Source organism: Canis lupus, chromosome 30 (assembly GCF_048164855.1).
Source record: "Canis lupus baileyi chromosome 30, mCanLup2.hap1, whole genome shotgun sequence".
In the NCBI taxonomy this organism is placed as follows: Eukaryota; Metazoa; Chordata; class Mammalia; order Carnivora; family Canidae; genus Canis; species Canis lupus.
In genome coordinates this window covers 12,313,533-12,338,535 of record NC_132867.1, presented here as the reverse complement: position 1 = coordinate 12,338,535, position 25,003 = coordinate 12,313,533, and the positions used below count along the sequence as shown (strand labels likewise).

The window sequence follows — 25,003 nt, the reverse complement described above, 5'->3', positions numbered from 1 at the left end:
ATCAAGTCCCACGTAGGGCTCCCTGCATGGAGTCTGCTTCTCCCTCTGCCTGTCTCTCTGCCTCTCTCTCCTGTGTCTCTCATGAATAAATAAAATCTTAAAAATAAAATAAAATAAAAACACACAAGCAAACTCTATCATACAGGACAATGACTGACTTCACTAAAATATTATGACAGGTTTTTCTCTAGGATCTGGTATTAGAAACTTCTCTGTGTTGAGAGAAGAGAAGCTTCTAGATGATGAATTAGTATATGGAAGACCACAAAAGGGCTTTTGCTCTTTTCTTTGTGACTCACCTATTTTGAACTTCAGCCTACTTGTTTTCCTATTCTTAAAAAGAAGAGATCTCTAAAACTTCTAGTAAGATTTCTGAATATCTGCAGATAAGGTTTTGCCAGAAATGCTTCATCTTTTCCACATGTATCTGAATCTCAGTTTCTTTGCCTATAAAACAATAGTTCATTTACCTATAAGGTGGAAAGGTCAAATTAAAAGAATATATCATCCTAACTGTGAAAGAAAACAAACCAAAATGGAACCTACATTATTAATATTTCCCTCAGCCAACACACCATTCATTTTCAAGATAATCTGACAAGCACAAAAAGTCAAAGCTATGAAAAATGTAAAGATGCCAATTAATGTGCTATTATTATTACTATTATATATATGCTTTCACTATCTCAAAATTTTAAATACATAAAAAAACACTCAGTGATCTATGTTTCTGAAATAAACAGCACTGAAAACAATACTGAATACTCATCAATGTTTACCTAATACTTGTTTACTGTTCTGATAAACTATAAAGATAAGATATTATACAAAGGATTTGTTGAGCTGCATTTTGTGACCAAAATTTCATGATTATATTTTTAACTGTTCATGGATATTCAGTGTTTATGAACAACTGTTAAAACAGAAAATGGATTTCCTAGGACCTCACTATAAAAAAAGATAACACAGAGGAAATGAAGAAAGAGGAATCGAACATGAAGTTTCTGTCTTAAAATTACCTGTTAATTTCCTAAGAACGACCAGTTGGTTTAAAGAAAAAGAATAATACAGCAGAAGTGACTTGCCACTGAAATTCACCAAAATTTCCAAAAATAAGAAGCCTTGCTGTTCTGCCTATTGTGGTGGCCATATGTGCCCACAGGAATCCCCAAGACAGAATGGAGTCTTTCTAAATCTCTGATTACACCGCTGTCTTAGCCCACCTCAGGCAGCTGAAAGGTTCTGTTAATCAATTAGCTGGTTCAGGCTCAGCCCAGAAAGAGAACACTGTAAAGGAGCGAACAAAGCTATCTATTGCAGTGGATGAGCTTTTCTCGTGCATATGCACATGGGCCATTGTTCCATTCTGGAAGGATCACATTAATCAATGTTCCGAGGCTGTACCTCCGAAATAGTGAGTTGGCTGTTCATCAGTGATTTATTACAGAGCCCAACATGCCTTTGACATGAAACAAGTTGGTAGTTTGGAAGCTGCTGGCGGAGGGGGGAGGAGAGGAATGGTCTGAAGGTTGAGGGGTGCTAAGGCAGACACAAATCAGTTCCCCTCTGCAGTCAGAAAAATACTGCTGCTGACAATTATGGTTACAAACATCCATGCTTTCCTTCATCGAAGGCTATGTGTATTATTCTGATCAGCAGAATTAGGGAAATGCTGAGACTTGACAACTGAAAAAGAAAGAGAAGGGAAGGGAAAAGGGGGGGGGTGGGAAGGAGAAAGAAATTCAAGATGGGGAGGATTATTTGTAAAAGGGTGTCCTTGTTTTTCAGAATAGCTTAAGCTGTTAAAAGTAATCTTGCTTATGGGACATATTTTAAAATGCTTTCACTGGAAAGAAAACCATCAATATCCAACTGCCTTTTTAGGTGACACAAATTATAAACTACAAAATGAAGTATAAATTTAAAAATAAGTTGTGTTGCACTAATTGAGTATTCTCTTGTTTTACTAAATGACCAGAAACCTGTTATATCACCTTAAAAAATAACAACAACAACATTTTCTTGGGTGAAAAATTATCTGTGCTTTGGCAGAGTTTGGCATTACCAACACAAAAGTTGATCAAGTAAGTTTCAGTTGAGCAGGAAACAGTGGTTGTATTGTGGTAGTCCTCTTAATTCTCAACATAATTTCTTTTGAAACAAAAGCCATTTTTAGAAATAACAATCACATATTTGAAACAAAAATCTGGATACAAAATTTGATGTGTTTCAGATGACTTATTTGGCAATAGAACCGAATTTTTTAGAATTGGGAGTCTCCTAGCAAATAAGGAGCATACTTTTGTCACACACTTAAAAGCAACCCTCAAAATTTCAGAGATAGGAAGAAGAATGCATATTTAATTAGTCCTGTTAGATAAAAGTAATTATTCATCACCATTCACATATCTTAACTGCTCAAGACATCAAAACCTTCAGAGACTTAGCACTATAAGAAACAGCTGCTTTTGGCCAATTATGTTCTGGGCTGTCAAGATTTATAATACTCAGAGTTCCTTCTCCCTATTAAAATAGGGAAAATTATTCAAATAGGTATGTTGACGGTAGTAGGAATTTTAACTTGACTGAAAAGAAAGAATGTACCCAAAGAGGATTCTATATTTCCCTTCCTTTGCTTTAGTTTCCTAAGCTATAAAATGGGATAACAGTACTAAGTGACAGGGTTGTTTGGCTAAGTGCTCAATAAATGTCTCCATTTGTTTGAATTTTAAAATATCGATATATGTAATAATTTCGTCAAACGTTTTTAAAAAATGCATTCATGGTCAATTTCTTATTTTTACCCATCTTGTATTCATAAAGGAAAAAAGGTGTAGGGGAGGAACAAGGGAAAGGAACTTCTAGCTTCTAGTCCTTGAATTAGCCACTCGGTATACCACCAGTCCCAACAATGAATGAATCTGCTGCCTACACAAAATTATTTCTTGGTTCACAACTGGATGGGATCAGAATAGCAAAGGTAAGAAAAAGCAACAATACTGCATGATTTACTCCTATCGGTTGTTCATTTAAATGAGCATGCGTGCACATACACTCCCACATACAATAGGTTCTACTGTCTGTCTAGTTACATTTGTAGAAGGGAACAATTTGGTATACTCATGAAAATGACCAGGATCTTACCCTTATTATTCTACTTCAAAGGTCTAGACTAGGGATTCCGAAACTTCTCTGAACAACAGAATTCACCTGGGATCTTTTAAAAATTCCAAAACCCAGGCCACATCTCAATCCAGATAATTCGAGGGGAGGGGGCAGGGACGGAGATGGGAACATCAGTATTTTTAGAAGGCCTCCAGGTGATTCCAGTGTTCAGACACGTCTGGGAACCATAAATGTATCAAAAGCAATTTCCAGGCAGGTACCATGTTTAAAAGTCAGGACTGAGAAGAGCCCTTATGTATTTTTGGATATCCCAAGGAGTTAACATAGCATATTTGTCTTTTGGTTTATTCTTTCATCAGTTACTCTTAGAGAAATTTTAAAACTGTTTAATTAAAATCTTAAATTAGTAAGGATTTGTGTTGGTTCACGTGTGTTATTCTGAAAGCAGCTTGGATGACCAAGAACTCATTTTTAAAGGTTATCCTTGTATTCTCTTTATACTTATTACAGCACATGACAACATTTATCTAAACCTAATATATTTTAAATAGATTTGTAAAATGAAGCAATATTTGTATCATTGCTTTTCAGTAAAATTGCAAACTCATAATTGCACATGAGAAACATGAAAAAAACATTATGGCCATGGCTAAAATTTAAAAAGTAGTGCATCAGGGTACTTGGCTGGCTCAGTTGGTAAAGCATGTGACTCTTGTCTCAGGGTTGTGAGTTTGAGCCCATGCTGGGTGTAGAGGTTACTTAAAAAAAAAAAAAATCATAACTAAATAAATATAATTTTTTTTTTTTAAATAGGTAGTACACCACTGATGGGTCCTCATTCTTGACTAGGAACAAAAAGATGTAATAAGGAGGTGGTGTTCAGATTTTTGACTTGCATTTACCAAATATTTGTTAATATACCACATACATAGTCAATAGTAGAACTGATATGTGACATAGTTAATAAACAAACAAAAAACACAAAAAGCCAGATAATGTTTATTTTATACTTCATATCTATATCTATGGATATATTTATATCTTAAAAGTGATTTCTCAGTTTTAAAAAATGTCATGTCTGTCCTCAGGTACTCTGGGCACAGTCTGGGTATTGGCAGGCAGAGATAGAATAAGCAGCCCAGAGGCGCCAGCAGTGCAGCATGCCCAAAAACCCCAGCCATCATCCACGAGTCAGTGCATTTGTTCTTTCCTCTCACTTTCATCTAATTTATTGCCAATGTCCTGTGCCAGGACTAGTATCCCAGTGTTCACCAGTTCTAGAATCATTAACTGGCTCCGTTTTTAAAATAAATTCAATAAATTTTTAATATTTAAAGTATTAAGTATCCTTTTGATCTATACATACTGATCATAGAATAAATATACTACTCTTTTTGTTTCTTTTTAAAAAGATAAAGCAATTAGAGGTGGAGGGACAAAAGAAAAGGGTGATTACATTTTCTGAAGATGGAAATTCTGGTTCCTATAAAAATGCCATGCTATATGACTTCATATATCTGGCAGCCACTAAAATTGTAGGTATCATTCATTGCAAAGGAAACAAATTAACATAGTCTTATTAAGCAACTTAAAGAAGCTATTATTATTCCCTGGTATTATGTTTTAAGGTCAAGGAAAACAGTTATTTCTCTGCAGCTCAGTATTCAATAGTAGAAAGCAGGGTTATGCCACACTACAGGTAAGCTGACTTCAGTTTGGGTTAATATACTCCTGTTTTTGTATTAGACAATATCAGGGAACCAGGGAAACTGAGGATGTTTATTCTCTAAACATAAATTTTTATTTTTATTTTTTTAAGATTTTATTTATTTATTCATGAGAGACAGAGACAGAGAGAGAGGCAGAGACACAGGCAGAGGGAGAAGCAGGCTCCATGCAGGGAGCCCGACATGGGACTCGGATCCTGGGTCCCCAGCATTACACCCTGGGCTGCAGGCGGCGCTAAACCACTGAGCCACCAGGGGCTGCCCTCTAAACATAAATTTTTAAACTATAAATATGGCCTTGTTATAAGGCAACAACTAAAAGGGACTCACTTTAAAAATAAACAAAGAACTTAAACTCAAAAGCTTCTCCTTGGGCAGCCCAGGTGGCTCAGGGGTTTAGCGCCGCCTTAAGCCCAGGGCCTGATCCTAGAGACCCAGGATCGAGTGCCACGTCCGGCTCCTTGCATGGAGCCTGCTTCCCTCTTTGCCTATGTTTCTGCCTCTCTTTCTCTCTCTCTCTGTGTCTCTCATGAATAAATAAATAAATCTTTAAAAAAAAAAAAAAGCTTCTCCTAAACATCATACTTTCATTTATATGGTAAAAGAAATGCAAATGTAGCATATATTTACAGATTTTTAATAACCACTTTCCTCCTTTTTTGCCTATTTATCATAAACAATGATTGCTTCCTTAAAAGTAACATCACTTAGAAAAGCATACATCCTATAGGATAAAGGCACCCACTATGAATTAGTCAATATGATAGGTTAGCAGTGGGAATTTAAACGAGATAAATGCAGTTAATTATGAATTGTATTATGAAATGAAATTGCTTTCAATAGCATCGTTATGATTTCTTGTTCTCAAAGTCAGTCTGGAGCCCCTGCAGTTGCACTCCGAGTACTAGGCAGGGAAACCTTTGGGACTCTGGATGTGTGAGGCTATTATTTCTAGGCTTTGGCAGTAAGAAATATGATCTGTGCCCCAGGAAAAACACTGAAACCAGAAGACAGCAATTTAAGGCTTGACCACAAAAAACAGAAAGTTCAGTTACACATAATTGCACTTTTCTAAGATAGAATCAATACCAACATATTAACAAGTAGTTGTTAAATTAATATTTAATTTGATTCACCAATAAAATTCTTAACACATTTAAGATTATTTAATAATTCCTAACACTTTTTTTTTCAAAGATTTAATTTTTTTATTTATTCATGAGAAACAGAGAGTGAGAGGCAGAGACATGGGCAGAGGGAGAAGCAGACTCCCCGCAAGGAGCCCAATACAGGACTCAATCCTAGGACTCCAGGATTGCACCCTGAGCCAAAGGCAGACGCTCAACCACTGAGCCACCCAGGTGTCCCCCTATCACTCTTCAATAACTATATAAACACAGAAGGTAAACTAGAAAATCATTTCTGATTATTTAATTCTCAAAAAATAAATGTATAGATTTACTGGTCTTAAGTTATTGTATTAAACATTCAGAATATTGTGATAACCTAAGAACACAAACTTCTAAAGTTCTTGAACTGTAGATCTGATAAAAGAACTTGCATGATGTTCTCAATGGAAATGTTGGCTGCCAAATTACCTAAAATATTTGTATTAATACATGCATTCATATTTTAAAATTCAATTTTGTTGAATAGTTTTAAATAGCCCCCCCCAAAAAAAAATTTCAGGGACAACAGATTCTATTTGCCTATAGGCTTGCTTTAAAAATGAATGTAAATGGGCAAATGTTTAAGCATGTAGATGTTCTATGATTCCTGAGTGTTGATGTTTCTAAATTGATCTTTTATCTTTAAAAACAAAAAAACATTATTAGAGTTACAGAGTATGTTAACCAATTTCCAATATAAAATAAAAATGTTATCTTTTTTTCTCCAAAATAAATGCCATGGCCTAGCATGAAAAAGAAAAAAAAAAAAAAAAAGAAAGAAAAGAAAGAAAAGAAACTGGAAACAAATCCTTTTATAGTATTAATTTTATAGAAATTACAAAAAAGTAAAAAATAGAAAATGAAATGTAACACCTTTATTCATCTCATCTGTCTCTTTCTCATTATCCACCCATGGAGACATTAACAGCCTCACTACAGAGAGAGAAATTGCTTGTTCATTTATTGTGAGAATCTTTTTCAGATAAGTGGCAATTTGCATCCTCATGAGCAATGTATGGCAATGTCTCATCTGGTCCAATGCAGTATGCAATTTTGCACACAATGTCATGCTGACCTGAAGTAAGTAGGATATATTGCTTGCATAAGAAATATAATGGGTAGGGGAGATATCCACATTCATGTGTTCCAGCCCACAATTTCATTATGCCATGACAATCAAGAACACAGCAGATGCCACACCTGAAAATATTAGGAAGTTAATTAACCAATGGAATATCATCAGGGACTTCCATTCAGCCAGCAAAAATAATAATGCAGAGTTCACTCAGACTAAAGACAGCAAAAGTTTTATACAACTCCTCAACATTTACCAAAAGAAAATTAATAATGGATGGGAATATGCCCTGAAGAAATTTTACTTTAAAATACAGTAAATATAAAAGAGAAGCAATGTAAAATATTAAAACTTACTACTAATTATAGCTAATTTCTGTATCCAGTAGGGATTTTTTAAACAATGCCATTTATTTTAAAATGCTCTTTTAAATTGTCAGAAAGCTTTTAAAATTATTTTTGACTAAAATCAAGAGGGAAATTTGACTACAATGGGAGTAATGTATCCTTCTCTAACAGGAATGATTTAAATCTGTGAAAAGTGAGGCCTGACAGGCATAAATTGGCTCCTGTCTTTTGATATTTAGAAGATGCATTAGCTCTCTCTTCTTGACAGAATACAGTATTCCATAGGTAGATTAGACCCCATCAAATGTCTACACTAATAACATTTGTGATTGCCCATCTTTCCATTACAAGTGGCCACTTTTTCCATTGTTTTCTTTCTGTCATTTACTGCTGGGGGGAGAGAAAAATCGGTTTGATGAAATTTAAGGGCCCTTTATAGTTCTCTCCAAAAAATTACAGCTTATTTTCTTATACTAGACTCCAAGTCCATCTCACATTCTAGAATTCTTGATAAACACCAGCCTAGAAAGCAAGAGAACTCAAGCAATCATTTAGTCCTACTAATCCATGACCACTTGATACTCTGGCATCTTTGATGATTTTCGAAGCTATTATAAGGGTAAAATATTTTCTATGCTTAATGAAATAAATACTTAGAATTTTATAAAAAAAACTTTAATGAAATAAAACGCATCTAACACTTTTAATACATGGGGAACTGGAGCTATATTTAAATATGCAAATGATATTTGAAATCAAAGAATAATCTTAAGCTCTATTTAATTTTTTTTTTTAAGCTCTATTTAAAAGGTCAAAGAATTCTCTTAACCATAGTACTACCCCCATAGAAAATAGATCCGTTCCTGGTTTGCAAAGATTAGGGGATAAAGATTTTTAATGTTTAAATTGATCTCTTTTGCTATATTCTTTGCTGGCTTCAGGGCACAAAGAATAACTTCTCATGTAACAAAATTTCGTTGTTTTTTTTAAAAGATTTTATTTATTTATTTGACACAGAGAGAGGTACAAACTAGGGGAGTGGGAGGCAGAGGCAGAGGGAGAGGGAGAAGAAGGCTCCTTGTTGAGCAAGGAGCCCACTGCTAGGCTCAATCCCAGGATCTGATCATGCATGATCTGAGCCCAAGGCGCTTAACCAACTGAATTCCCCAGGCACCCCAGGTATCATTTTGTGTTCTCTGAAGAAGGCAAATAATAGGGGATGCCTGGGTGGCTCAGTAGTTGAGTGTCTGCCTTCAGCTGGGGTTGTGATCCTGGGGTCCTGGGATGGAGTCCTGCATCAGGTTCTCTGCAGGGAGCCTGCTTTTCCCTCTGCCTATATCTCTGCTTCTCCCTCTGTGTCTCATGAATGAATAAATAAAATCTTACCGAAAAAAAAAAAAAAGGCAAATAATACAAAAATTCTGTCAGGAAAAATATTAAACACGTATTTTTTAGTACAGACACATTTTCTCATATAGTACTATAATCCAACCTACAGAGCTTTATTTTTCCTGCAGTTAACTTTCTTTTACTCCTAAATCACAGAAAGATGTAATTATGGTCAGGTAGAAAAAGATTTAGAAAACTGCTCATTTATGTATAAAGGGTTCAAAGACTACTCTCACAAAAAAAGAAGTAGCTACAATTTAATGAGGAGAACAGAAACATAACCCTCTTCTATTATATACAAATAAATAAATATCATAAATATAATTAATGTTTGCTGCTTTGTATTAATCTAATCTTCACCAAGGTACTTTCTTTTGAATCCTCTTTTAGAATTTCAAATCCCACACACATCATATACCATAAATATTATTGGTTTTCAATTTAGCCAACAGAAAGTTTAGAGTCTGACCAATTAAATACTTTCTCCAAATGTCTATTTTACTTTTGGAAGTCTGTCCTGCAACACACCCATCTCCAACACCTGCCTTCCAGCTTAACTTCAAAGAGATATTTCATATAAAAGCATCTGAGAGGAAGAGAAAAATCTGACACCACACTTGTTTGAATTTCCATTTTCAAAAAAGTATAAAATAAGTAAATATATATTTATTTCTTAAAAGAATGAGGCAGTTTAAAAAAAAATCCAGAAGTATGTCTTGCAACAACTCTGGATTATCTTAGAGAGACCAAATGATGAAAGAAATAAATAAGAGAGAATAGGTTATATTGTCTTGGTTGAAATTCAGGCTATCATACACCAATAACATGACTGGTGTATGATGATAAGCTAACTTATCATGCTGAGGGTACTTACTTCATCAATGAAATGGGAGCACAGATTTTATTTACCTCAGAGGACTGTTTTATTAAATAACACTGATCCCAGACAAAGCACTTATAACGGGGCCTGACACAGAGCCCTCAATAAATGTTAGGTGAGGTGAGTATAATTATATTGGTTAGATGACTATAGTTATTATTGTTAGTGTATGTATACATTAGATAGGCATTTATAATTATGCACACTTATATGTGTGTGTCTCATTAACCTAAAGAGCATGAATTAATTCAGTAAATTTAACTTCATTCTCCAAAAATTCTTAAGTGCTGGTATTATTAATTAAATACAAATACTGAATGAAACATATAATCCATTTGATAAACCTTTATGTACTATGACATTAATCCATTGTAAATATTCACCACAGCTAGTATATCAAACAGCTTATGACACTGCGACCAAATTTTAGTTTTTCTTCTAGCTCACTAGACTTCATCCCTGGCAAAGCTGTAACTGGGGAGAAAAACACACAAGCAACCAAAAGTCCCCAAACATCAATAGCTCATCTTTTACCCAAACTTTATTTACATCCATGAGGAATTGGGGCTAGATAAATAGCTCCGAATGCCATGTTCTTAGTATATGTTGGAGCACACTGGAAAAATGATAATCATCCAAGAGAACTCAAGTAGAATGGGCTTGCATGCAGACCTATTCACACAAACACACAAATCATGGACATGCACACACCCTACATCTTATGGCTTATCTCATATTAAAATTCAGTGAAGCAATGGACCACAATAATTGAGAGGAATTTCTGTTTTATGTAAATGTGGTCATCTCTACTTATTTGCCCAACTCATTCTCTCAGTTACTAAACTAAAAACAAAACACTCCCCTATCATAACAGGAATGGATTCTCAAGTTTGCTTTCAAATAAGACTGATCCCATTCTTTTGAACTGAGGAATCAATAACTATGATACAAATACTAAAGTCATATTTGCCTAGGGTCTTATTTCTCTATAATTTCCTAAATTGCTTTTGCCATAATTAAAGTAATTAAAGCATAAGGATGATGCAAGAAGAAGAACGCAAGTTTCTGTTTAACTAAAAATATCGGGCATCTGGATGGCTCAGTGGTTGAGCATTTGACTTTGGCCCAGGTAAAGGGATCAAATCTTGGGATTGAGTCCCACATCGGGCTCCCTGCATGTAGCCTGCTTCTCCCTCTGCCTGTGTCTCTGCTTCCTTCTCTGTGTCTCTCATGAATAAATAAATAAAATCTTAAAAAGAAAACCCTAAAAAATAAACTAAAAATATCAAAGTATGAGAGATCATACTTTGTCATTAATTATGAATTGACCTGACTTGACTTTAGAACTTATGTCTAAGGACCCCTAAGAGGCTATTTTTATTTTCCCTGAAAATGATTAGGTAGCCACTACATGAACCCTTTAATTTCTGTCTTCATACACTATACCTCTGGAATCAAGGCAACACTGAGATATTTAAATGGGGAAGAGCAGGGGGTGAAGCAGGGATGAGAGAAAGAGATCTCCAACATTAAAACTCTGTTGTTGCTTGCTAGCACTAAATCTTTTCTTCCTTTCTTTCTTTCTTCTTTCTTTCTTTCTTTCTTTCTTTTTCTTTCTTCTTTTCTTTCTTTTCTCTTTCCTTCTATCTATAGAGAGAGCACACACAGATGCACTCACTATAAGAAAGGTACTGTATTTCATACTTAAATATGTTTTAATATTCACAATAAACCTTCAAGAGAGTAGTATTACTCATTTTCAGATGAAGAGATTGAGCCCTGGTGAAGTAAGACAACTTGCCAGCACTCACACAAACAGTAAGTGTTGGAGGCAAAATTTGGATTTGAGTGTCTGAGTGACTTCAAAGCCATGGCTTTAACAACTATGATAGATTGCCTTCTACAGCTAATGGCATGACTGTCAAGACTAGGTATAATGGTTGAACAAGTCAACATCATTCTAATCAAAGTGTAAAAGTGGTATAAATCTGGAAGAGAGGAGCTTTTTTGCTTTGCTTTTTGCTTGTTTCTTGGTTTTGTTTTAGACATACACTATTTAGTATCACCGGCAAGAACATTCTTATTCTTGAATCCGGAGGTCCTCCCTGCCATATTAGGTCTTCTCTGACAATCATTATGAACAGACCAGCTGTCCAACATCGTTCATAAAATAGTTCCTAATTCACACAGAATCGCTTGCCCTGAACCCCTCTCTCCTGTCTTCTTTAAAAAGCACATGTCACAGCTGCATTTCAGCAAAGCTCAAGTAGTGCCTCATCTGTGAGCCATCTCAATGGACAAGTAACATTTTGAAATGCACACAAAATGGGACCAAGCGTGCCTTACTGTTAATTAAAACCATCCTGACAGCCACGGACTTGGCCTTTATGATCAGCTTCTCTCCATGTTTGCTGAGTTGAGTCAACACATCTGCACCTGTAGGCTGGCTCAAGATGAATCAAATGTGAAAACTCAAGTGATCCTTGAAAAACAGGCAGGCTGGACTCCTTTTTCCTAGGATAAGCAATTCTCTTGTACCAAATATGTATGTGTACATTCAGTCCAATACTTAGAACATCACTATTATTGCCAACAAAGGAACGTTGGACATTCTGATACCTTAAAGCAGCTGTTATCAAATGATCTGGTGTCAGGAGCCTTTTGCACTCTTAAAATTACTGAGAACCCCAAAGCATTTTTATTTATGGGAATCCTATCCACTGATGCAATAATGTTAGAAATTTAAATGGAGAAAAATTTAAAATACTTACTTTAAAATAAAGATAACCTTATTTAATGTCCATACAAATAACATTTTCACAAAAGCTAACTATATTTTCCCAAATATATACAGTGAAAAGAATGGTACTGTTTTACATTTTTGCAGATTTTTTTTAAGATTTTATTTATTTATTCATGAGAGACACAGAGAGAGGCAGAGACACAGGCAGAGGGAGAAGCAGGCTCCATGCAGGATCCCAATGTGGAATTCGATCCCGGGACTTCGGGATCAAACCCTGAGCCAAAGGCAGATGTTCAACTGCTGAGCCACTCAGGCGTCCCTGCTGACTTGTTTTTAATGTTTGGCTTAATGAATAGAGAGCTGGCTGCTATCTATCTGTTCTTACATTCAGTCTCTTACAATACATAATTTTGTTGAAATATGTGAAGAAAAGTAAGCCTCACAAAGACATCTAGGTAGAAAAGGGAGAAGTATCTTAACTGCCTTTTCAAATAATCGTGGATATTCTTATTTTTTACTACACTAACAGTCAACATGTAGTAGTCACTTAAATGTTAGTGACAAAGTGGAATCTGAAAACACATCAACCAACTTTTTGAAACCTATTAGATTAAAATATATTATTTTGCCTTGACCTTTGAATGAATCTTTTACCATGCATGATTTTGACCTTGTGGACTTCCTAAGAGGAACTCTGGACCAAACTTTGAGAATCACTTATGCAAAAATAAAAAATAAAATAAAACAAATAAAAAACAAAAAACCCACCTCTGAAAAAAGTATGAATTGAATGAATCTAGCATAGTGACAAAGATGTAGCAATTGTACAAAGAACCTTACAAAAGCATTCAAGATTTCATTTACTACATGGTAGTAGATTTGTGAAGATTAGAAAAGAGGCCCTCCTGGAGACCCAGTCTTACAAACTTGTTCTGGAGAGTAGGGAGTCAGAGGAGACTATAGCCTATGCTCCCTTGGCCAGACTGGTCCTTTCACAGTGAACGAACTATACAATCATATGTGGTGGTCCTAGCTATAATTAATGGAAAGGGCTAGCAATCTACACAGAGTAGAAAAAATAGAAGAAAAACAACTTTGGGGGATCCCTGGGTGGCGCAGTGGTTTAGCGCCTGCCTTTGGCCCAGGGCGCGATCCTGGAGACCCGGGATCGAGTCCCACGTCAGGCTCCCGGTGCATGGAGCCTGCTTCTCCCTCTGCCTGTGTCTCTGCCTCTCTCTCTCTCTCTGTGACTATCATAAATAAATAAAAATTAAAAAAAAAAAAAAAAGAAAAACAACTTTGCACTTGTGAGCCACAACAGTGATAAAATTCATGTTATTCCTTTATTCTTTCACTTGTGCCATGTATCCATGACAAGTTTGACAATTAAAAGTTCATGATCAGGAGAAATAATATTAGGTTCCAGCACAGGGCTTTTATTTTATGACTTGGGTACTGAGTGGGGGAAAGTAGATACAGAGAAAAACACTGAAAAATAAATAAACCTAACTTGTAAATCATAACAATAAGAGCTTTTTTAAAAAAGTGAACAGTTCCCTTCAGGTAAAAGCAATAAAATTTAAATTTCTAGGCATTTTGACTTTGTTTCATAAAAAAGGTACATACCACCCAAAGAGAGTGCCTTTGGGTCAGTTTAATGAGAATATAATGAGAGTAAGATGGAATAGAAGATTCTAAAATAGCAGATTTCATAAAAACTGAAATAGTTTAAAACTTTTTTCTTTAAAATTTTCAGAGACCACTAATTTTAGCTAGTTTGCATCAACTGAAGAGTATATTAGTGAAGATATTTATAACTAAATTAATATTCAGCAAAAATTAATCTCTATCTCATTGCTCCTTAAATTATCACACCATGCTGTAAGAATGATAAATAATAATAATAAATTGTCATGCCATGCTGCAACCATTATCACATTCAGAATACTCTCTAATTCAATTTATTTATATTTAGTTATAATGAACATCTGACTTTTACCAACATAACTTGCTATCAAGCAAACAAACAAATAACCTAGCTATTTCCTACTATATATGTTGACCAGAGGGCATGTTTTAAAACTATGGTAATTGCTGAGCACCAATGTCTTCAGAGACTTCTTCTGTGTGGTAAATATGCAAGTTTGCAAAACACAGGGTTTATAAATGATGATTCATATGTACTGGAGTTTACCAATAAGTCTGAGTTGCCACTTAAAATGAATATATTAAATGTTGGTCATGAGTAGAAAAATTACTATATTTGGTACTAATTGTGGTTCTTTTTTCCTTTCCACTGTCTGAGCTCATTAGAATCACATGCTGTGCAAATCTCTCCCCTTCGGAAAGTCAGACATGATTGCCCCCCTTATGCCACTAGTTAACATTAAGTTTCACTGTACCAAGAAGCCATGGGCATTGAAAGTACACACTGCAGCAGTGGTAAGGACAGTTTCTATTCCACAGATGAAGAGTATGCAGGAGCTGTGTACTGAACATTAATCTGCACTCTAGAGTTTGCTAAAATTCTTCTAACAGACATTTTTGGTCAGTCTTTCAACATAGATACAATAAAAATGTAAGATGCATTCCATACCCTATTCTAAAAGTCAATTTTAGAGTTTTACTGAAAACGAGCATTAAAACCCAAAAATATAAACACAAAGCTTAAAATAATTCACAGATTTATTTTAATTACAAAAACAATTTAAATTACAGGGATATAGGTGGTAAGGCAAAAAGAAAATCTATTATGATCCACGCTTTTCTTCATAATGATGAATTATGGAACTCTGCATTTCAGGACAGGAAACTGGTGTTTAGCATGAGTATCTCTACCTAGATTTCACTAATGCCCTAGGAAGTCAAATTCTGGTTGCCCCAGATATGTTAGAAATTTATTCCTCTTTAAACAGAAAACTAGGGATCCCTGGGTGGCTCAGTGGTTTAGCACCTGCCTTTGGCCCAGGGCATGATCCTGGAGTCCCAGGATCGAATCCCATATCGGGCTCCCTGCATGGAGCCTGCTCCTCCTCTGTGTGGAGAGGAGGCCTCCACACAGGCCTGTGTCTCTGCCTCTCTCTTGTCTCTCATGAATAAATAAATAAAATCCTTAAAAGAAATAAACAGAAAACTACATTCACATTAACTTTGAAATTGTTCAGAAAATCAAACTGAGAATTATATATAAAATCACTGTCATATTCACACAAAGGATTAAATTGTAAATCCCATACTGTTTATAAGCATCTATTTACTTGGCTCAAAAAGAAAAACAGAGGCGTCTGCTGGCTGCGTCAGACAAGCATGCAACTCCTGTTCTCAAGGTTATGAGTTTGAGCCCTATGTTGGGTGTAGAGATTACTTAAATAAATGAATAAATAAAAACTTAAAAAAGAAAAAAATGTAGCCAATATGAGTTCTATATTGTTAATAGGATATAACTTTTGCCTAAGAGTTGCAAACCCAAAGATTATCCCTCTAGGAGATAAGAGGTACACATATTATTATGATTTTTTTTTTTTTTTTTTTAGAGGGGAGGTACATGGGTGCACGGTCTGGAGTAGTGGTGGAGGGGTGGAGAGGGAAAGAGAGAATCCTAAGTAGGCTCCATGCCCAGGACCGAGCCCAATATGGGGCTTGATCTCAGGATCCTGAGATCATAACCTGAGCCAAAACAAAATCAAGAATTGGGACTCTTACCCTACTGAGCCACCCAGCCACCCCAAAAGGTACATGTATTAAACCCAATGAAGTACCTTAAGAATAACAAACACTTTTTCTCTAATTGCATGTTCACCAAAAAACCTTATAATCTGATTTCCTGACAGCAAAAAAATTTACCTGTGGCTGTAAATATTCTAATTTTCTAATAAGCTCAATAAATCATCAAACTGAAAATTAATAAATTGCTATTATCATTTCCTTTTTTTCCTTGAAAAAGGTATTCACTTGACATTTTTATCAATGATATATCAAAGATAAAAAAGCAATTCTGAGAGAAAAATCTAGTCATTTTCTCAGACCACCAGTATATTTTGGTAAATATTTACTTAATTTTGCTATCAGGCATTATGCAATTAAAATAATTTGTAAAGTAACTGTAATAACTATCAATAGTTATTGCTGCTTAACCATTAGGTATCCCAAACTGAACCTAATACTTTAAACTATAAAAACCGATGATGCCACAAAAAAATAATAAAATTATATGACCCTGAAACTCTCCAAAATTTAAGTAATATAAAGCTAAACATTCATAGTAGCATTTCATGAAGACATTAAGTGAAAATATGTGTGTCAAAATACTCTTGAGACTTACTATTATAGTATTTAATATTTTTAAAAAGATTTATTTATTTGATTGAGAGAGACAGAGTGAGAACACATGTGGAGGGGCAGACGCAGAGGGAGAAGAAAAGAAGCAGATTCCCTGCTGAGCCGGGAGCCTGATGTGGAACTCCATCCTAGGACCCATGAGATCTTGACCTGAGCAGAAATCGAAAGTGGGATGCTCAATGGACTGAGATACTCAGGCGCCCCTATACTACTTAATATTAAAGGACTTTATTTTGAAAGAGAGAACAAATGAGGAATATACATTCACACATCTTTAATGTATTAGACAATCAACAGTGTGCATGTGTTTATAAGGGATTCTTCGTGGTCCTATAGAATAAAGTCTTCATTAAATTGAATTTTCAAACCATTTTATGTATTTCAAAGGTGTCACATATTGTTTATATACGTAATAAGTACACTAATGTCAAGAGGTTTTTAAGTTTCTATAGTTTTCTTTTTACTCCTCAGTAAAAGATTACTTTAAATCAGACCTACATTCACCTAAGGAATGGCACTTTTGTAGACTTTATTCCAAGGAAGCAGAAGAAAGTTTCAGTCTTTCCAATCCCACTAATACCAAAACTGATTCAACTCCTAGAAGGGATCAGTGAAAATCTGAAACATCATTAGGTAACTCGTAAGAGAGTCGAGTAGAGTCAAATGTGAAGGAAATGTTGAAGAAAACTCCATTGTGGAAGAAGAGGATTAGGACAGAAAGAAATGGGGAGGAGAAATGAAAAGTGGGAGGAAATGCCAGTGGTTTCCTAAATGCCCCTCCCAAATCCATCAAGCAAATGTTTTTACAATGGTTTGCTCATGCACTACAGCAAATATTCTAGGCATCCTTTGGGTAATTTCTTCATTACAGTAGAGGCCATACTTTTGAAAGGTGGTAACTAATTCAAATAGGCTGAAATAACATTTAAAAGTATTTTACAGAGCTGACGTTCCCAGCGTGCCCTCTCTGACCCAGTTTCATCAGCCACACCTGGGAACTCGCCAGGAATGCAAATTCTTAGGCCTAACCCCAGCCCTGCTAACTCAGAAGACCTGCCAACCCAGGGATCAGGCTTGAACAAGCAATCCAGGTGATCTGATACACACTGTAGTTTGAGAACTCCTGTTCTATACTTGAATTACACCCCAGGGAGAAAGTCAGGGCAAAGATCATTTAGTTTTGTCATTGCACTAAATAAAGCCAACTATTGCAAAACCATGAATATAGAAGGAGAAGGTGGCCATTAGAAAACATAGAACTGCAGACATGAAAGTACTTAAAGGAAGTAATAGATACTTAAGCCCCTACTTTGAGACGTTCTGAAATCGAATTTCTGGGAAATAATTATTGACTTCACATTTGTAGTTTTGAAGTCTACTTTTGTAGAGCATACATTTTTTTTTTTTTTAATGAAATCGATGTATAGCTCCAGCCACAAAATTTACTTATCTGAAATGGAGTGAATATGTAAAAGAGCATTTGGTTTTAATAAACAAGAATTCAGTGCATGTGCTGAACTCTCACTATCCTAGCTCATTCAGTTACTGTGTGAGTACCCTTAGCTCTTTTACAGATAGGGACAGTATTAGTGATACCAATTCCGCAATACTTGGATGAGAGAGATTAGAATAATGCCCAGTGTGCTCCAGGAAACCGCTGATCCTGATCTTACTAAAGTGAGTAAGAATGTCATGCACCAGTAATCTGACCTTTAACCTCACCTTGCCTTTGGGGAATTTTGAGACATACTAAATCAATTGATATGGCCATTACAATCGAAGGCCCTGTCAAAATTTTTACAGTATTTGAAAGGGGTAATTGGAATCTGAAATGAACTGTAAGCAACACAGAACTCCAGTTCTCAATATGCCAGGTATCCAGCAGATTTGATTTCTTCTTTACACTGAATAACAGGAAGCAAGCAAAAATGTTAAAAAAAAACAATTTCCAAGCAGATACTGAGAGAGTCTACTATTATGATTCCAATACATGTCCAATAATCCTTCCAGTAATATAAGAAATGATAGGAGACACATAGCTTTTTTTAAAAATGACTTTAACAAATATCTCCTGATGGTATGAACTAAAGATTTTCCCTGAAAACTTCATAATTTGGGGAATATGGAATATAGGGAAGAGAGTTCTCTTACCTAGTTCAAAGGAAAAATATTTTACAGGAGAGCCGAGTTAAAGATAATCTTTATTTTACATTTAAAAAAACAATTAAATTGAAGCTTAAACTTTTCAAGTTCAAAAACTAAAATATATGTCTTTTTTGTCTGTTTGTTTTGATTTATGCCTGGCCCACAAAGTGCTTTTTGTAGTGGACAGAGAAACAGAATGCTTTTTAACATCAATGTGTGTTTTGAATTATACTAATAAGCGACATATCAGCTGCGAGGTGAGACTACATAGAAAAAGACTGCTTCAGCTTACGGAAAATACCAGCTGTCTCCACTCTGTGAAGATGGATTACCACCTGTCCTGTTATCTTCCAGACACAATACAAGGCACGTTGGCCATTTTAACCAGGATAACTGTACCCATATGTTCTTTAATTCTGGTCTACATGCTGCCTACCATGAAATGTTCCTAATGGATCATTGTAAATAGGAGATTAGCATGGAAGACAGGGTGTTTAAGCAGAGTGTAAGACCCTATCTTATTAAACCTCCTTCCTTGTTCTCAAAACCTCTACGAGCACAAATATTTGTGATAATATCATCAATTTTAGCTAACTAGTAAAAGCATCCAAGCATAAATGGAAAACAGTGAGTTGTGTGTACGTGTTTTTAAAGACACGGGAAGTTCAGGCTACATGTCACAATACATTAAAACATAGATTGCCACTAAAAAAACGCAGCATATTCATTAACCTTTAAAATGATCACATACATAATTTGCTATAAGCAATTTTGCTAGAAATTTCCTCCTTTTCTCACCAAAATGTTACATTACTGAATATACTTAACAGAAAATAGGATCTGAAAAGAATCCGGTTTTTAAAATATGATAGCTGAAAAAAGTTACCTTTATTTGAAAAATAAAATGTATATTTAGAATTATATCAGTCACTGTACTAAGTCTTTAGCCAACAAATGGGGATGGATACATAGGATTTCTACTATGGAATAACTGAAGTAAAAAACATGATCCATTATCAAACACACTATTTATCTGGTCAGCTTAATATGTAACCAATAGTATAACTGAGTTCTGTTTTAGTGTGTTCAGGGGTAACTTGAACTACATAGAATCAAACACAAAGTTGTAGCCCTACTATATTTACATTTAATGCTGGAACCAAATGAGCAATGAACCAAACAACAGGTCCACTAGCAACTGTTTTATATAGTGACCAATATTTGAGACCTCGATTCAGTATGATTAGATCCTAAATATTAACTAATAACCTAAAATAATGCAAAAAATTATTAAAACAGGCTGCACAGTATATTTAAAATCGCAAAAATAAAATAAAATCGCATTGCTTCATTTTAGACTAACTAGAAAGATAAAATAAACTCAAATATAATCTCTCCACCATAAATAGTCAAAAATTTCAGTCCTGATGGAGGAAATAATAGATTGATATTTGCAGGTGTATTTAGTCTTACATTGTTGAGTTCTGATTCATATTAGTCAAATATTTTATTTCTTTCAATTTGTGAAATGCTAGAATTCCTAATTAAACTTTGAAATAAAAAGAATAGGGAGAAGCAAATAGAGATTAAAGGAACACATCACAAAAGCTTTCTTGATTTACAAAACTTTTCTTAAAGGAAAGCAGAAAGCTATTGTAATGGTTAAAGACAGAGCCCTTTTATGTGTGCAGATGGGAAGTGTTCCTAGAGAGGGTCATATTTCCTTAGGCTAGACCAAGAAAACTTAACTGCCCCAGGCTTGGAGTTTGATGGTGAGAACAATTCATTCATTGAGCGCTAAGATTCAGTAATCAAAGTATGAGGACAAGGGTGTGATTTTCATCTTATATAAGGACAAGTGACTACCAACCAATTCAAAGGAAACAAATGAAAAAAAAAAAAAAAAAAGGAAACAAATGGCAGTAAGAAAATGGAATCTCCTGTATGGCTGGGATTTTTAAATGTATGGTCCCTTCTTCATTCACTTTTAAATTTCATTTTGTACAAACTGACTATATAATAAGCCAGAAACATACACTCTGACAGTTTCCAACAACAGTTTCATGCTATATTTTAAAAATCTCTTAAAAAATCACAAAGGATAAAACTACTTGCATCAAAAATTCAAAAAGATATGCTAAGTGTAGAAATTTATCAAATATTTTTAACATCAACATTCACAACATGAAAACGCATGCAAATTTAAAGGTAACAGTTACATTATTTTTTTTCAAATAATACTTCACTCAGTGCATGCAGTAAGCCTTGTTGAATAGTTTAATTTTAGAAGGGGCTTGGGGTACCTGGGTGGCTCAGTCAGTTAAGCTTCTGCCTTGGGCTCCGGTCATAATCCCCAGGTCCTGCTCACTGAGAGCCTGTCAGTTAAGTGTCTGCCTTTGGTTTTAAGTCATGCTCTTGGGGTCCTGGGATGGAGATCCACAAAGGGCTCCTTGCTCAGAGGGGAGTCCGCTTTGCCCTCTCCCTCTGCCCCTCCCCGCTGCTCATTTTCTCTAATAAATAAATAAAATCTTCAAAAAGAAGAGGCTTAAGAGCCAGATAGAAAAGCTGAATATATTTAATATACATATTTATCCCATCCATTTGACATACCTTTCAGACTCCAATAGCCCTCATCCTCTATAACTATTTGTGACACTACTACAATTCTCAATGAATGACCAGAAGAATCAATAATATGCATCCATATTTTTACTAAATGTAACTTGCTTGGTTTTTAACATTAACCTTGGAAATAGTGCAATGGCTTACAATATCCATTTAATTTTACCTACTTAAACTTAACTAAAATCTTAGGTAAAAATGGAGAAAATTCATTTTAAAGATATGTAGTATTTAAAAATGGCAACTGTTATGAAAAATGCCAAATTAACCATCTGTTCTACCTGAAAATATTTTCTCTTAAAGAATCAGCACAGAACACTTACAAATAAGCCTATTACCTTTTTTCATTATTTTTTACTGGGTGTTTAGTTGAAACAAGACAAACAAAACACTGACAAACTGGAAGGACAAAGGGGGTATAAAAAAAGAGGCCCCACCATTGCACACATTACAATTAAAAAAAATATATTCACCTCTTCTAACAAGGTCAAAATTAGCCTTTACACTTTGGGCCCCCGGAAACATAATGCTCAAAAATATAGAACTGACAGTGGCCTACATTCAGATTTACTCAAAATTCTAAAGGTGCCAAATAATAAGAAACACCTAGAATTTTCTAAAGGATTTTTACAATTCTAAAATTATTTAAAATTTGGGGAAGATAAAAAGAAAAAAATAGCATTACGTGTTTCTGATTTGATTTTAACCCACTTCTATCAAAGGTTCAAAGATGTTTATATTCAATTTCTGTTTAAAATTAAATTTATAATCCTCATGCTCAATTTCAAGCAAAATCACAATGAAAAATATAGATCATATGACTATTGGTTCTTGTCTGGTATAACTCATTCCCAGTATTTTTACATCCTGACTGATAATTTTTCCCTCCCACATCTTTATTTTATTTGTGACAGACTTAAAAATATTTTTCTACAAGGGCACCTGGGTGGCTCAGTCAGTTAAGCATCTGCCTTCGACTCAGGTCATGATCCCAGGGTCCTGAGACTGAGCCCCACATCCGCTCCCTGCCTATGTGTTCTCTCTCTCTCTCTCTCAAATAAATATAAATAAATAAATCTTATTTTTTTCTACATTATAACCCTTATTGAGAGGCTCAATTCCTAAAGTAAAATTATAGACTATATCCAAAATATGCTTTTAAATATTTGTATGGAAAAACCTTGATTTATAAAACATCAAGTGGAAATACATTCAGATCATTCTTTTCCCAAGGTGATCTCTTCTAAATGAAAGAGTTTAGAATTGGATCTATAAGTAATACTGTTTATCTATAATCTCTCTCTCTCTTTTTTTCTTTTTTGACAGAGGAATTGGGAATGGGCATTAAACCGGATGGATCACTTCACTTACAAAGTCTCTTTCTCCACCCATAGATGATATCAGAGAAGAATAAAAATATGGAACGTTTCACAAATCTGTGTACCATCCTTACCATGCTAATCTTCTCTGTATGGTTCCAATTTTAAATATGGGCTGCCAAAATGAGCACTATCTAACTTCCTTATGTATCTGTCTTATAAGAGTTGTGACTATGAAGAGGTATGGTACTATTAACAACTAGGGCTACAGTTTCTTTAAAAAAAAATATTTTTATTTATTTTTTATTTATTTATGATAGTCACACAGAGAGAGAGAGAGGCAGAGACATAGGCAGAGGGAGAAGCAGGCTCCATGCACCGGGAGCCTGACGTGGGATTCGATCCCGGGTCTCCAGGATCGCGCCCTGGGCCAAAGGCAGGCGCTAAACCGCTGCGCCACCCAGGAATCCCCAGGGCTACAGTTTCTAATACTAATTAAATAGTGTAGCTTCCAGGAGTTACAGTCCTGCTTACCCAGAGTCCAAACAGACATTACTAGTTGGCTTCAGGTACTCTCTTTTTGAAAAAAAGAAAAAGAAAAGACAGATGTACAAATAAAAGTTTATTTATATCCATCTTCTCTGAATTAGTCAGAACACGAAAGCCTCCACTGTGAACTTTATTATATAAGTGTACCTCGAGAAGAAAGACTTAAGCATTAGCAAACCAGTTAAAAAAATCTAAAATTGACAATGTTCACCTTGAGTTCTGAGGCTGCACCATTGAATATTCATATCCTAATCAATCATGATAATATCAATAGTCAGAATTTCTCTTTTAAAAGTAAATCCGGGATCCCTGGGTGGCGCAGTGGTTTGGCGCCTGCCTTTGGCCCAGGGCGGGATCCTGGAGACCCGGGATCGAATCCCACGTCGGGCTCCCGGTGCATGGAGCCTGCTTCTCCCTTTGTCTATGTCTCTGCCTCTCTCTCTCTCTCTCTCTCTCTCTCTGTGTGACTATCATAAATAAATAAAATTTAAAAAAAAATAAATAAAATAAAAAATAAAAGTAAATCCAAGGGATGCTTGGATGGCTCAGCGGTTGGGTGCCTGCCTTGGGCCTAGTGCGTGATGATCCTGGCGTCCCTGGATCCTGGAGTCCTGCATCGGGCTCCCTGCATGGAGCTTGCTTCTCTCTCGGCCTACGTCTCTGCCTCTCTCTCTGTGTGTCTCTCATGAATGAATGAATGAATGAATGAATGAATAAATAAATGTAAATCTAAAATATTCTGTATCAAAAAGGATATTACCTCTTGGAAAAAATAAGTATGTCTAAATTAAGAAAAGATTAAGCTAAGTTATACAAATTGAGGCTGTTTATTTTGCCTTTGATGTCATATTAAATATAAATGTAATTTGTTGAGGGTGGCCAATTGTTTTATACCTACAAATATGATTAACTTTATAAAATCTGAATTTCATCATCATTCTTCAGCTGTAATAAAGAAAAAAGCAAACGTATTAAAGGAAAGACTGTTAAAACTCCAATTTGAATAAATCCTTAGTCATCTTGAACCTTTAAACAGGCCTTTGGCATAAACTCAGATCATGTCCCAGTAAGATAATTTCTCTGGGGACATATCATTCACTCAGCTTTGAAGGATTCCTCTTAGACAGATTGATCTGGCCTATTAACAATTCTAATTCAAAGAATCCAAATAAGAAAGCAAGCAAAAAGGAAATAACTGGTTTTTTTTTTCCCCCAGCTCTGTTTCCATTCAAAAAATATCTTCCTTCTTTTTATCCTTTCCTATGCAACCTCTCACTAATGTTGCTAAACAGCAGAAGCTATTATACAAGACAGAGCCCAGAATAACTCCATGATTGTTATATTTTTTTAGATACACAGCACAGTTCTCTTCTGCCCATAGGCTTTCAGCACACATCAATTGATGTTGAGTAATACTTGATAATAAGTTAAATATAAAGCATCATGTTGTGAGCACCAAAGTCTATTGGTAGCAGATTTTTACACAACTATGAAAAGAACACACATATATGGTAAACCATTTATAGAAAAAAATTATAAAATAATTTTAATTTATTCCTTCTCCTGTGATATAA

The 25,003-nt window shown here is 35.1% G+C and overlaps 1 protein-coding gene and 1 pseudogene across 7 annotated transcripts in view; both read right to left on the bottom strand.

Moving 5' to 3' along the window:
- ROBO1 (roundabout guidance receptor 1) overlaps positions 1–25,003 on the bottom strand; it is a 1,129,252-nt gene that overhangs the window by 282,477 nt on the left and 821,772 nt on the right. The window lies entirely within an intron of this gene.
- LOC140621871 (U6 spliceosomal RNA) lies at positions 22,974–23,071 on the bottom strand (annotated as a pseudogene).